Here is a 14,849-nt window from a genome sequence, read left to right as displayed (position 1 = left end):
AACATTATCTCTGGGATCAGAAGTTCAGAGCAAAGTTCAAGAGACAGCTTTTGCTGGACAAAAATTTGGAGCTCATTTCATTCTTTCAGTACTTACTCACTGTCATGAGAACGTGACATGAGAGCAAAGCCATTGCCCGGGTAAGGAATAGTGACTAGAATCCCAATTTCCATCTATCTGTGGTGTCTCTTACAACTGATACCCTTTTTAATTGTCTCTAGACCCAGAAACTGTTGTTGCTGTGCTCATAATTAACATGTGTAGAGATGCTAAGCATTGCTCAAAGACACAACAGCAAAATAAAACTTTGCATTCATATCCACAGTTTGTTTAGGAAGAATACAAAGATACTGTAGTAAGAAAGCAGAAATAAAAATATGAGAAATACACTGGGCACAGAGATTATTAACCTTTCAGGAGTTTTATAAATGTGTCAAGTCTTCAAAATGGAGTTATGAGTTCTCTTTGGAAAAATTCTAATGAACAAATTTATAAATGTATTTCTAACTTCTTCCTGGAACTCATGAATTATTTCTCCATTTTTCACAGATGCAAACACTGGTGAAATGGCTAATGTAGTTTGGTCTATAAAACACAACTGGAAAAATCATTGCTGTAACAGTGTAATATCTCTTTAATTTTTCTTTCCTCCTTCTCCAGGTTAATTCTCATTAACTTCACCCCAAAGAGAGTTTCAGTGCTCCTGAAACTGCTGGGGCTGTTCCTGTCACAGCATATGCCTTGTGCTAGCTGTTGTCTGTTTGTGTCCTTGGTAAGAGAATTTTACACTTACCCTGTCATCTTTCTGAGGCGGCTGAAAACATACCAAGAGGCAAAAATCAGAGCTCAAATCCAAGTCAAGCCAAACTCCGAACTAATGATTATACAAAGTGGACAAACAAGGAAAGATATCACCACCAATACTCACATCATCCCATTTAATCTTATCCAAATAGTCAAGAAGGGAAAGAGAAAAGAAAATAAGGACCTCCTTATATTCTATTCTTTCCCCTCCTTTATCTGGAGAAGCAGGGCACACCCTGAACACAGTGACAGCATACTGAATGGATGGCTTCCATGCAGTGCTGTCAGGATGTATCAGGCTACATCAGCAGTCAGGCTGTACTCTGGGGCTTCTTCTGAGGTCCTCAACCATGGCTTGAGATCTGATTTACCTGACTAGCCCACCAATTGTCTTTATGTGGAATTCTGAGGATTTGAAGGTGATTTTTAATGGTGAAATGTACTGCATTTATTTTATGTTTTGCAGATTTAGTGTTACCTACTATTTTCATTTACTAACACACTGGTTCCCAAGCATGCAAGTTATCCAAAATTCATTTAAGGAAGCTATTCTTAAGACTATATTTATTTTCCAGTGGTAACAGAGAGGTCCAAATACAGTCTTATGCACCATAACCTGGATCAAATAAAACCAAAATATGGTCTTAGAACCATGCCACAATTTGGGATAGAAAGGACATCCAGGGTCCATCAGTCTATTCTTGCTGTGAAATCAGTGAAATCAGTGTTCCAGTAGGGAGTCAGTGACTGACATAAGGGGGGATTTTTCTGTGGTTCCATACATGCGAGATCTTTGGTTGAAAGTGCTTTGATCAAGCGTGATTGTTCCTTTTAATTTTGTTTAGTAAAACAATATAAATGGAGCTCTCCAAACAATGAAAAATTGCTCTTCTGTGTGCCTAAGTGAAAAATACTCCATGGAGTTTTTAATGGGATTAGCTAATGCATGTGGAAAATAGATCTTTCCTGAGAACCATGTCACATCTTTCAAGCAAATATTACAGGCACAAGGAAAAGGGAGCTGGAGAAAATAATGTTCTTCTTAGTAGTTTATGGTTGTCCTTTGTTGCTTGAGATATCAGATAAAAGAAGAAAAATTCAGCAAGATCATAAGTGGAAGGGGCCCAAATCAAAAATAAAGCCATCACAGTCTTAGACACAGAAAAAGATGGAGAGTAAGGAACTCAGAATAATACAGACCCATTGACTATTTCATTTCCTTTGAAACACATAATTTCTTCTGCTTTTCATTAAAGATCTCAATGAGTATTTCTACTCTGAGAAATGTTCATGAGCTCTCCCTTTGTGTGGGACAGTTGATAACTTTCAATCAATCAGACTAGACCTTAGAAAAGCTCCTCTCTTCCTGGCTTGCTGTGAATATGATCTAGGCATTTCCTAAGTAAACACACTTCAATACACTTCTATTCTAATAGTACCAGTAGTGACCTTCAGAGCTGAAGCCAAGAACAGCTGGTGAGGTATAACATTAATACTGCTACAGTGAATTACCTTATCTCATTCTATAGATTCAAATATGAATTTATTTGATGAACAAAATAGCAAAAATTTGACCCAAAATAAACTTGTCAATGATCAGGGAATATGCTGTTTTCAATGCAGGTAACGTCATAAAATCAGGAATAACTCTGCTTAATATAAAGATTGAGAGAACATAAACTACTCATGAACCAATCAACAAGGTTGTAGTGTGAATTGTTCACTGATTCATATGCTGTTTTTGATTTTGCTGTGCATTAGATACCTCTATCTGCTATTTTTAATTCTTGGTTGAGAAAACTGCTCACTCAAATTTCATGTGCTTCCAAAGCCAAATAAAGATATGAATTTCTATGGATTTTAGACATATGTATGGTGTTAAAATTCACAGTGATGCATGTTAGGGAAGGATCCTGTTCTCATTTCACACTTATGACAATCTGGAGCACCTCTTTTTACTTCAGTGAAGATACAGTAGTTCAGTCATAAGAGAATGTGGGTCCTAGATTTCAGTATAGCTTTGTACCTTTGAAGGTGTATTTTTCTTCACCCTAAAAATATGCATCCCCTGAACAAAATCTTTATACGCCAGTCTGCCCTTTAAAACCAAAATGCAAGAACAAAAGTTTAGGATTATATCAATGTATAAACCTCAGGCATCAGACTTCATAAAATATTTCAAATCCCAAAAATTAAGAACTACCTTAGAAATATGAGGTACCTTTGAAAATACTGTAGCAATTAATCTGCTCATTAAAAAGAGTTCTCAAGTAATTCAGAATCACAGTCAGTAAGCAACAACATGATAAACATCCACAAATAGCAATGCACTCTCTTTAAAAAAAGAATCCTATCTGAAACAAGTAGATGGATTTGGCTAAGGTTGCACGGTTTTGCATATCTAGAAACTTCTTAATTATAGGGGTAATGTTTGAAGAAAATGCCTAATTTACCCATGCAAGGGCTATTAAGGCTTCTACAAAGCAGAAAATTAGTTAATGCACTCAAAACCTTGTTGTTCTTAAATTGCATAACATTGCTAACAGCTTAAAGGCAGTTATTCAGGTTTACAATTCTTCCCATGCCTGATACCAGTGAAGACAAATTTAGTGAAAAACTGTTGAAGATGATTACTAAAACCGTGGGGAGATGAAGGTAATCACAGATAGCTTTTAATTTTGTTTGGTGAATTCTTATATTTTCAAATTAATTGGTCAAAATCTGTCAAATGGAAATTAATGAAAACCTCACCCTACAATTCAGATAGAATTTTAGTCAAAACTTCCCTAGAAAATTGATCAAATGAAGCAGAAGTAAGAAAAGTAAAAATTACTAAATCTAGATAATTAATTCTTTACAAAGTATTCTTAGGGCTTCATCTTACAAGAGTTCATAGTCTGAATCTACTTCCTGAGCTCCTACATTAAGATGTGCCAGGGTGGATTTATAGCTCCAATTACTGAATGAAATAAATTCCATCATTCTTATTTATTTTCTTTTTTCATGTCAATTGTTAATCTTAGGGACACAATGTGATATCTTCAGATATCCTGTAAATAGCAAAAGTGCAGGAAGACAAAGAAAAGTAAAATGTCTCCTTCTGTACTCAGAAGAACCATGGCAAGAGCAGTATCTCCTTGGGCCACTGCCATTATCCCAGCTGTACAGCTGGCACCAAAATAGCACAGTAACAGGAGACACATAAATATCATAGATAATTATATTCCTTTTAGTTAATTCCAAAGCCACACTTTTCAAATGTCACAGTGGTGCTGGCAAATCAACACTTCCACGCGTTTGTGGGGTGACGAGTTCTCAGGTCAGCCAGGGCTACCCTGAGCCCAGCCCCAGTCTCACCCTGCCCCAAGTGATACTGTTGATCACAGCCACTGAAAGAGCCCCTGTGGGGGCAGACTGCTGGCTCCTTTAGCTGCATTTACACACACAAACTCTTTCCAATGCCTTGCTGGTTCATAGAAAATTGTCTTACTGACATTTGCTATAGTTATGTGTTTGCTGAGTCAGTTTCCCTTATAATAAAGATTTGTTCATATGAACATTAGCGGTAAGTCCAAGTGGCCTCATATTCATTATCCTCTTTGGGGATATACTATGTAAGTGAGATTGAATATTTTCATATTTCTTGCACTTCATATTTATTTTTTAACGAAGAGCAACATGATAAAACCTTATTTCCTCTTTAGTTACAGGATCTCCCAAACTCTTCTTTTTATTTTTAAACTCAGTGCCATATTTAGCCTCAATTATATATTTTTTATTTTAAAACACTTGTTTTAAGATATAATGTTAACTATTTTGAAACAGAAACAGGTAGCATATTCCTTTAATTATTATTTAGGTAAATATTTGGGGGGTTTTTGGGGTACAGTTTAAAAACTAGCTGAAAATGGACCATAACTGTAGCCACTAATTAAGCAAAATTTTTTATGACTTCATGTCTTTATTATTGAAAGAATGACTTAATAGATGAATTAGGTGACATTAATGTTCATAATTTTAGAATGAATATTATTATCTGGGAGATGTGCATGTGGTAATTCAAGGTTGATTGCAAGACTTCATTTAGAAACAAGTGAAAAAAAGGATGAAAATTATAATTCAAATAAAGAGGAAGAACGTTGTATAGAAAGTAAGTTGAATTTATACTGGAACACATGATCATTACAATATGTAACAAAAAATTACTTTCTTTGTCTTGACACCAGTTTCAGAAAGCATTAGTTGGAATCAGTCCTGCACCAAAAAAGCTTTTGGCTGCACTGCAAAATCTTCTTAGTATAAATGGAGATTTGAATGCAAACTGAAATAGCAATTTAATCCTAGAGTAGGTTTACTTATTGTGGTGAGCTACCTATTTACAGTTGAGCTGTAAGAAAAGCAAAATAGAATTTAAAAAAATATATATAAAAATTATTGCTCATATAATAGCTAAATTCTCTCCATCTATAAAATTTAACTTTACCAGTATCTAATACTAATATACTCTGCAAAAAGCTTACATATAGATCATAACCATATGAATACCTTTGTCCTCTTGTGTAATTAAATATATAAATAAAATAATGAGTTGACAAAGACTTTCTATCAAAATATGGAATTAAAGGGGAAAAAAAAACAAAACAAGAGAAATGAAAAAAATGAGAAAAGAGATAAGTGAAGAGAAGGGAAAAAAGAAAAGAAAAGGAAAAGAAAAGAAAAGAAAAGAAAAGAAAAGAAAAGAAAAGAAAAGAAAAGAAAAGAAAAGAAAAGAAAAGAAAAGAAAAGAAAAGAAAAGAAAAGAAAAGAAAAGAAAAGAAAGAAAAGAAAAGCTAATGATATATCTTTTGAGCAAAATTAACAACATTTGCTGAAATATTTTTCGGCCAGAACAATTTCAGGTGGTTTTGCCAGCAAAGCAAAAGCTGGATACATTTCTTTGTTTTGTTTTGTTTTGTTTTGTGTTTTTTTTTCACACTTTATCTATATATGTTCCAAAACTTTCCAGAGGAGCCCAGGCTAAAGTCTTCCCAAAGTCTTTACTAAGATAGCTTGTATCTCCATTACTTCTCTTCCTTTGTTCTTTATGCTTTATCTCACTATTTTCTTTGTACTGTGGATTAACTGGAAACTTGAGTCTTACTTATGTTATAACCATGATCTAAGGCTAAATATTTTGGTCAAGTATTGGAGGGTTTTTAAATTATTAAATTGGTGTACTATCAGGAGAGGTTTTAAAGCAGTAGAAACTGAGATTAATAGTTTTATGGTTCTTTATCCTACAGGAATTGCCTCTGAACTGGTAGTGTTTCAACAGACATGTTTCAAGTGGTACAATTCTGGGAGCTGACAAGGTTTTACATAGCTCAGTTGGCAAAAGAGCAACTTACCGCAGGGTATGAGTGTGAAATTACAGCAACGTGGTAACTGCCAGGTGCATGTTCTTATCCTGCAGAAAATATGGTGGAGCTTTCCTCTTACCTGCCAGCTTGTCAAACAAGGCATCAGGGCAAAACATGCAGTGTGCACTGGATGTAAAAAATCTTTCCAATGGAAAGAAGAGCAAGAGACATAGATAAGACCAGTCATTTCAAGTAACTACAGAACTGTTTGGTTTACAGCTGACTACAAAGAGGGATGGGAGGCACAGCCTTTAGTTACTTATTTATAAACTCCATACTCACTCCCCAGCACACAGCTTTTATCGTGCTTCTTCCATTCCATCAGAGCCTTTGGCCCAGCAAGTCTCATGGAATGCACAGGATTAAGCAGTCAAGCAGTCAAACGCAGACATCTTTACTCAGAGGTACAGAGGAGTAGCAAGAAAACCAGCTGAACAGTAGAAACTGCTCATACAAAGTCTATTCCCTCCTATAGGTAATACCGTCTCACTCTGCCAGCTCCTCCACATGTAAATCACATCAATTTACACTCCATTTCACTGACTTATACTCTAGTAAGTGAGTGTAAGTAGGTCTTAAGGTGTCTAACTGAGCAGAAAGGACACTAAATTACACATTTTATGCATCACCTCTGAACTTAGCTCACAGGTTTTAAACAAAAGCAGAGTAATAAATCGATAGTTTGGAGGTGGGAGGACATGAAATATGTGTCCATTTTGGCTTCTCGAGGTTATCACTGTATTTCATCAGAACTAATAAAAAGGTCCTGCCTTTTTACTTGAAACACTATTGAACTCAAATTTAGATATGCACCAAATTCTTAAGTAATTATTTAAGCAGGTAAAAATAAAATAGAAAGACATGAAGACACTAAATAAATCAGGATTTAGCTTAGTTTTCTATTGGTGGTTTGTTTTTTGGCTTGTTTATTTCATATCTCGCTTTTGAGCTATCCCTGAAAACTCTCAGAGAAATGCATGTTATTTTCTCTTTTGGACCATGCTCTGAAACCTCTATTGTTAAACTTCGTTCTGATTCACTGTCAGTTCTACAATGGAATATGCATTTAAGTAAATTGCTAATGAGATTTGTGGCAAAGCTACGAGGTTATGAATAGCATCTCAGAGTCAGTAAAATATTATTTAGAAACAGTGGAATCTATTTATTACCAAATCACTTACTCCTGAGGTCAATTATTGCTACAAACATTTAATTAAATGGTGATGTAAATTTGATGAACCTACTCAATACAAGCAAAGCCTGTTCTGCATTTTGAAAAGGTGAATAACAGATCTGTCCTTCCATCATTCCAGTTAAAACTAATTGGTCTCCTGGAAGCCTAGTTATAGAAAATATGCAAACTCCCTAGTTCATCTTCCCCAGAATCTCATCTCCATTAACTTGAAAAGGTACTAAGAAGGAGATTTCTCAAAGCAGAATAAAAGAAAAATGTATGTTAATAATAGGAAAAATCCTGAGGGTTATATATTGCTATGGAGGGTTCTTTTAGGATTTGTTTTTTGTTGCCTTTTTTCCTCCTGAGTTAGGGGAGGCCTTCTTTAAGGTATGATGTAGAGCTGGAAGGGAAAGAGTAAAGCTAAGAAAGCTTTTATTATTAGTGCTCTGCCTCCACGGTTTTAAAACAGATTCTGGCACTTAATGAGAATGGGGAATGGCATTGCTCTGTGACTTCCTCCCTGATAACAAGTTAATTAGATGCCAAGTGCTAAATGCTGGATTCTATGCATTCAAAGGGACACTTAGGAAAACAAATGAATTTGGCATCTAAATAGCCTGTGTTTGCTTCTGGAAACATTTATTTATTTTAAGACTTCAAAATAATGACAATCCATAGAATATAGCACTCACATTTTAGAGTACATATTTCATCACAAAGATCTTTTCTTTCAGTTCATTCTTAGAAAAGATAATTATACACCAAGGTTACCCTTATAGTACTGCACTGTACAGCTATACAAATCAAAAGACTCTCTTTTATGCATTTGCTGAACCAGAGATTTTCTTGAAATCCCTTTGTTGAAAGAATGCCCAGTATGATGAATGACACAATCTTTTGGTCTTCATTCAGACAACATTTTCAGTGAAATAAAAGACATTTTCTGGTGTAAAGCACATCAATTTACCCTTGTTTCAGCTGGTCAGAGTTAAGAACAGTTAGGAGGGAGACTTGTGAATGTCAGAACCAGAAAGACAGAATGAACTACTTGAATTCTTGAAACACTAATGTTGCATTACATATCTGTCCTGTTTAGTGTCTCTGAAAACAAGCTGAAGGAGGAGATGAAGTGCCCTTTCTTCAGGTTTGCAGGTGACAACCAGGAGGGGAGGAACAGTCAATACAGTTGAGGGTGGAGGTGCCCAGACTTGCTGAAGGAGTGGGGTGAACAGGAGCCTTATCAAATTCAGCAAAGACAAATGTGAAGTCCTATACATGGGAAGCAGAGCCTTTTGCAGTGTTTCAGGGAGGGATTGGTTCCAGGCAGTTCTGCTGGAAAATTCCTGGAATTTGCAGTGGTTAGCAAGCTGAACATGGGCTATCAGTGTGTATCTGCAACAGAAATGGCTAACTGTGTTCTGAGCTGTAGGAACAAGAGGAGAGTACATTCAAGGAACCAAGGCAAATGCTTATTTCCATTTATGACACATTTTAGAATGCTATAAAGCTATTTTGTCCAGTTTTAGCCAACTGTATCCTATAAAGATATTGAGAAAGGATATCATAGATTCACCGAATCATAGAATGCCTTGGTTTGCAAGAGACCCTGAATATCATTTAGCTCCAAGTCCTGCTGTGAGCAGGGATGCCACCCACCGTACCAGTTGTACAGGGCCCTATCCAATCTGACCTTGAACACTGCCAGGTATGGGTCATCTACAGCTTCTCAACACAACCTTCTCCTGTACTTCACCACCATCACGGTAAAGAATTTCTTCTCAACATCTAACTTAAATCTTTCCTCTTTTTGTTGAAAGCCATTTCCCCTTGCTCTATCACTATCCCCTCTATTTTATAAGTACCTAAAGGCCACATCACATTATCCCCACAGACTCCTGTTCTCCAGGGAAATCTATCCCAGATGTCTCAGCTGGTCTTCATAGGAAGGGTGCTCAACCCCTCTCACCACCTTAGTGGCACTCCTCTGGACCCAGTCCCACAGATCCATGTCTTTTCTGTGCTGAGGACCCCAAAAATGGATGCAGCACTGCAGGTGGGGTCTCATGAGAGCAGAGTAGAGGAGAAGAATCACCTCCTTCAACCTGCTGGCCCTCCTCTTTTGATGTAGCCCTGGATATGGTTGCCTTTTGGGGCTGTAAGCACACACTGCAGGTTCACATCCACCAGCAACCCCAAGTTTTTCTCCTCAGGCTGTTCTCTGAAACTTCATCTCCCAGTCTGTGGTCATGTGTGGGATTGCCTCAACCTAGGTCCAGCACCCTGCACATGAACTTGTTGAACCTCAATATGACCTTGTGAGCCCTCTTGTCAAGTTTTTCCAGATCCTTGTGGATGACTTTCCACACTTTTGTTCTGTCACCCCCACCACTCAGTTTCTTGTCTCTGCAAACTTGCTGAGGGTGCTCTCAATCTGTCTGTCTGTGTCATTCACAAAGATATTAGAAAACACTGGTCTCAAGATAAAGGGCACAGCTCATCACCCGCCTCCCAGGCATGGAGTGAGGCTCACCATTTTGTAGTTCTCAGGGTCTTCCTTTTTACATTTTTAAAAATTTTAGTGGGGGTTCTCTTTTCTCCAGTCGCTATAGGCTTTACCTGAACACCCTGAGTTCTCATAATATAGGGGAAAACTTCTTCCCAGAGAAAGAAGTAAAGACTAAAGAGATTGCTAAGAGTACAGTCAGCATCTTTGGAAGTTTTGAAGTTCTGAGAGGATAAGGTTCAATGAGTTGAACCTAATTTCAGCAATGTCTTGAACCAGCATTAAACTGTACTGTAGTAACAATGAGAAGAAAACCCCTGGAAAAAAAATAATATATATATATATATTCTGCGTGTCAAGTTGTCTTGTTGAGGATTTTGTTCTGAATGACCATCTCTCTCTCTCTAGCAGCTGTGCAAGATACTACTAGACATGATACACATCATTCTGAGTAAAATCTGCTTTTTCATACTTATTTGCCACCAAGGAACATAAACTGCTCCAGTCACAGCGCATTTTGTGATGACCATGTCAAAGGCATTTGTGCCAGTCGATATGTGTTTATTGGCCATGCACTTCTTAATATGTCTGTCCATCAGAAACTTATTTCACAAATACTTGTGATCTCTGGTCTCAAGAGACATGGTTCAGTGAATTCACGTAAAATATACCTCTTTCTCTCTGGTTTTGTTGAATTTTAAGTGGGAGTTATGTTAAAATTTTATTTATCTTTAGATAAGTAAGCAAATTAAATTAAAGCCTTACTTATGACTCTTCAGCCTGTTTCCTTTCCATTAGAATCAAAGGGGACACTATTAAAGAGGTTAGCTAGTAATTGCTGACAATCCTATCTAGCAGCATGAGTCTCACGCATAAATATACACAAGAAACACATTTAAATATTCTTAATTGTAATTATCCCATTTACCCCTTAATACTATGAAAGTATTTTTGCAATGCTTTAAGAAATACATTTTATTCACCCAGTAGGTTCTGGAACCATTATTCTACATTGTGTAAATAGATATCCAGTCACATAATGATAGTCTTGTATCATTATATATTTAACTGGTTTTGAGTTCTGTTTACTTTTCAGCTACAATTCCAGCATACCTATGAAAAGCAATGGTAAAAAATCTGGATATGTGCACAAACATCCAGTAGGCACACAATTAACCACTGGATCTGCAGAGATCACTGCAGCAACTTACTCATAATTCAGCTTTTCTCTAACCAGTAACAAAACTTGTCTGCAAGTTTTTATGAGGTCTAAGAACTAATACAGTTGCTATCAATGTAAACCCTTTACTGAGATGTAGAGGATGCAGAAAATCTGCCATCTACTTTGCAACAAAAAAGTAGATGGCAGATTTTTTGGTACAACCAAAACCAAGGATTACATCAGTGAGAACAACTGCTTCCTTAATCTAGAATGGAAGGGTGAAGGACCAATCCTGAGAAAACATCAAACCTTTTGCAACATCATTTGTAAGGCTTTTTCAACTTTTAAAAGATGTTATCATCAACTGCTCTGAAAATAACTCCTGTTCTTAAGTTAGAAGCAAAACATGGCAAAACAAGCAGGCAGTCAGACTGATATTACTTTTATGACTTCAGAGTTCAGACCTTGTAAAAAAACAGAGTTTTTGAGGTTTCAACACAGCAGGACCCCTACTGCCAGCCATAATGACTTGTGATTTGTATGAATCCTTTTGAAAAACTGGAGTCCATGAGGATTTGCCTTTAGCTTATTCTTCTGAGAAGAGAGAAGAAGAATTTCTGTCCAGATAATACCAAAAGACTCCTTCCACACCCAGCATTCAGTGATTAGCCACCCAACAAGATATCCAGAGCAGATGCTCTGTGATTTACACTGGCTTTAAAAGGGTATTGCTCTTTCGTTACTGCCCAGCTAGATTTGGAATTTGTAAAAGGCTGACACACAGTTTGACAACTTCCACTAACCTGAATGGGAAACAGTCCTGTGGTGACAGGATCCCTTCACAGAGCACTAACACCAGGTAAGCAATCAAAAAGAGCATGCTGACGTTCATCTGGAGTAAAACACATGCCAGGAAGTGATGTTGTGTCTTCTTCACACTTCCAAAATCATCTCCCAGATGTATGGTCTGTGCAGGGCTGGAAGGAAGAGTCAGATCTTTTATTAGTGTGCCAGTTTTGCTTAGTTGGCAGCTGGGGTTAAACCATGACAATTAAAAAGCTGCAGACTTGTTTAATCCAAACACACTAGAATTATATGGAGAGACAAGTTGTATAAATGTTGAATTTGGCTTAAAGATTGTATCAGTACAGACAGATCCCTGGCTATGTAAGTATATTTATTTGTTTATGCATTGCACTTGTACGCTATACACTGTATATATGAAAATCTTTGTCTGTGTTAGAAAGAACTAAAGAAAAAATATTTCCACAAAATACTGTGTTGGAAAAGGTGATAAAACAAAAAAACCCCTTAATTTGCATTTAACACTAAAAGTGACTGGCTTGCCATGGATTTTCATGGTTTGAGGAATACATCCAAGTGAAAAAAAAAAAAAAAAAAAAAAGTGGCAGGCTGCTGGTTAACAACACATTGAACCTAAATTAATAGGAAACAGCATTCAGATACCCACTGCTCCCAAACCTGCCTCCATCCCTACCTCACGTTTTCATTTTTCATAATTTTTGTTTTCCTTTCAGACTTCTTCTCACACCTCCATTGAAGGCTGCACAAATGGTGAAAATTATACTGTTCCCTGCATATTTTTCTTTAGGGAGGTCTTTTTTGTAAATTTCTTTCAAATCATGTATGAGCCTTCTTGTCACTCTTTCACACTGGAGAGAGGAGCTGATGAGAAGTGAGAGGTCACAGACATATAGAAAATACAACACAAGGCAGATGAATTATTTGGATAAAAGAAGTGGGAGATGATTAATTTGAGAGGGACATCATAATCCTTCTTCAAAATATGACCAAAATACTGCCACTGCATTCCCAAAATGTAAAACAAGTCACAACCTTCTTTTTTTCCCAAATGTTTTTGTGCTCTGGCAGATGACCAGAAGGTATGTACTGAGTTTCAGAGACAGCAGAAACCTATTGTTCACCAAAAGATAGGGAAGGACTTGGGACATGTGGCCTGAAACCCTGCAGGACCCAGTTAAATATTCTTTCACCTCAATTTGTCTCATGACGAAGACTTTCAGTGACAACTAGGTAGAGCAGTAGATCCTCTTCTTGATCAGCAATTGTGCCACAAGGTCCCAGATATAGGCAGTCACCCTCTGGCTCCATACCTCTTTAACTTACAGCTCTCTCAGGCCTGATACTCTCATGTAGTTCCCTGGCAGTTGTGTGGCAGGAGTAGGAAAGCCAGAAACCACTGAATTTGAGCAGTTACTGTTAGGTGGAGAGGCTGAGCAATAACCAGTTGAGCAGACAGTAGCTCTAAATGATGCTGTCAGATATTCAAGAGAAGAGAGTTTTTGTTTTCACCTGCCATTGCTAAGCAAACCTGAGAATGAGGACTGCAGGTTTCCCTGGTATACCATGTGCTGTGTTTAGATTAAAAAAAAACCAAAAAAAAACAAAACAAACCAAACACCATTGGTGGTAACACATGAGGAAAAAAATTTAAAATATATATCTTGTGGGGAGGAAAAACAAAAGGAAAAAAAAAGCCAAACAAAAACATGTATATGTCATTTCTAGAAGATGTCTATGGAGCAGGTTCATTTCATCTTCCACTTCATATTGTCTCTGCCTATAGGCAGGTTGGGATAGAATTGAAAGCTGGCATCTTTTGCTATCTGTCCTACAGGGGCAGAAACAGCTGTATAAAATGCAAGAGCAGAGATTAATGGGGGCATTTTCCCTGACCCTTTTTCATTTTCTTTTGTAAGTTATAACAGCACAGCCACTTGTGCTTATTACATTGCACTTTGTGATTTAGGGCTTGAGATTCTGTGCTAAGATAAAAGGAGGTTAAGAAATGAAAGGGTGGGGGAATGAAAGAGGGAAGACAAGTACAAGAAGAGAAATTCAGACAACATGAGAAGACTTATGTCCTTTGAACCAATAAATAAGTGCAAGGTAGGAAGTAATAGAAATAGTTAATCATAGCATACTTCAGCACAGATGAATAAAACAACAGCCTCAAAGGCACAAGTGGCAGCAGTGGCACAGCCAATCTATTGGCAGAAAGGAGGTGTAAGGTAGCAAAGGAGATTAAATAGCAATGAAGAAGAGCCAGTCAGTAGGCCTGGCTGTGCTATAACATTTAGCTGGACAAACTATATGGCAGGAAAAAGCAAGCTGAACAAAAGAAAATTAAAGAATTTTCCACAGAATATCAGAGAAGAGAACATGGGAAGTCAGAGATAAAGTCTCATCTGTGGCCCTGAAGGACAGAAAAATGGAGTTCCTTCTAGGCGGTGCAGCTGGAATTTGGTTTTTCACCAACTGCTCAGGAAAAAACTATGAACTTGTTCTACTCACAGTGTGTTACTAGCTGTTTCTAGTTGAAGTTCAGAAGTTTCTCCAGAGTCATGTTATACTATATGCTCATGAAGATTGCAAAATAGGCTAGAAATAAAATTCCTCAATCTTTCAAACACAGGTGGCTGCCAGGAGTCTTGGATAAGTACCTATTTCTTGATTGTTTCTTGAGAATGAATGGCAGCATTGATAACAGGTGATGTATTCTGGTGTTTTGGAAGGAAAATGAGAGAGTAGCAGCTGGGATGTGTGGGTGGGTGATGCTGTAGTTGACAAGGAACCGGTAACCAACAAAAGGGTGGAGAAGAGGAAAAAAGATTTTGTTACTAAAGGAAGTTAAGGATATCATTCCATTTTGTTTGCAATGAGAAAGTTCATATGTCATAATCTGTAGTAAGGTACAATAGCTGAAAATTCAAGGGAGACAAACTCAAATGTATAATTGACATTGAAGATAATTAGTCATCA

At 37.1% G+C, this 14,849-nt stretch overlaps 1 long non-coding RNA gene across 7 annotated transcripts in view; it reads right to left on the bottom strand.

Moving 5' to 3' along the window:
- LOC135302772 (uncharacterized) overlaps window positions 1-14,849 on the bottom strand; it is a 115,195-nt gene that overhangs the window by 87,511 nt on the left and 12,835 nt on the right. For 5 of the 7 annotated variants that reach the window (XR_010364320.1, XR_010364319.1, XR_010364316.1 and 2 more), the window contains exon 2: window positions 11,849-12,022. This is a non-coding gene — a long non-coding RNA (uncharacterized LOC135302772). Of the gene's footprint in view, window positions 1-5,692; window positions 10,201-11,848; window positions 12,023-14,849 lie in introns of those variants that run through there. The other 2 variants (XR_010364321.1, XR_010364317.1) reach the window with 2 other exon arrangements.

Source organism: Passer domesticus, chromosome 6 (genome assembly GCF_036417665.1).
Source record: "Passer domesticus isolate bPasDom1 chromosome 6, bPasDom1.hap1, whole genome shotgun sequence".
Lineage (NCBI taxonomy): Eukaryota > Metazoa > Chordata > Aves > Passeriformes > Passeridae > Passer > Passer domesticus.
This window is presented reverse-complemented; position numbering and strand designations above follow the sequence as displayed.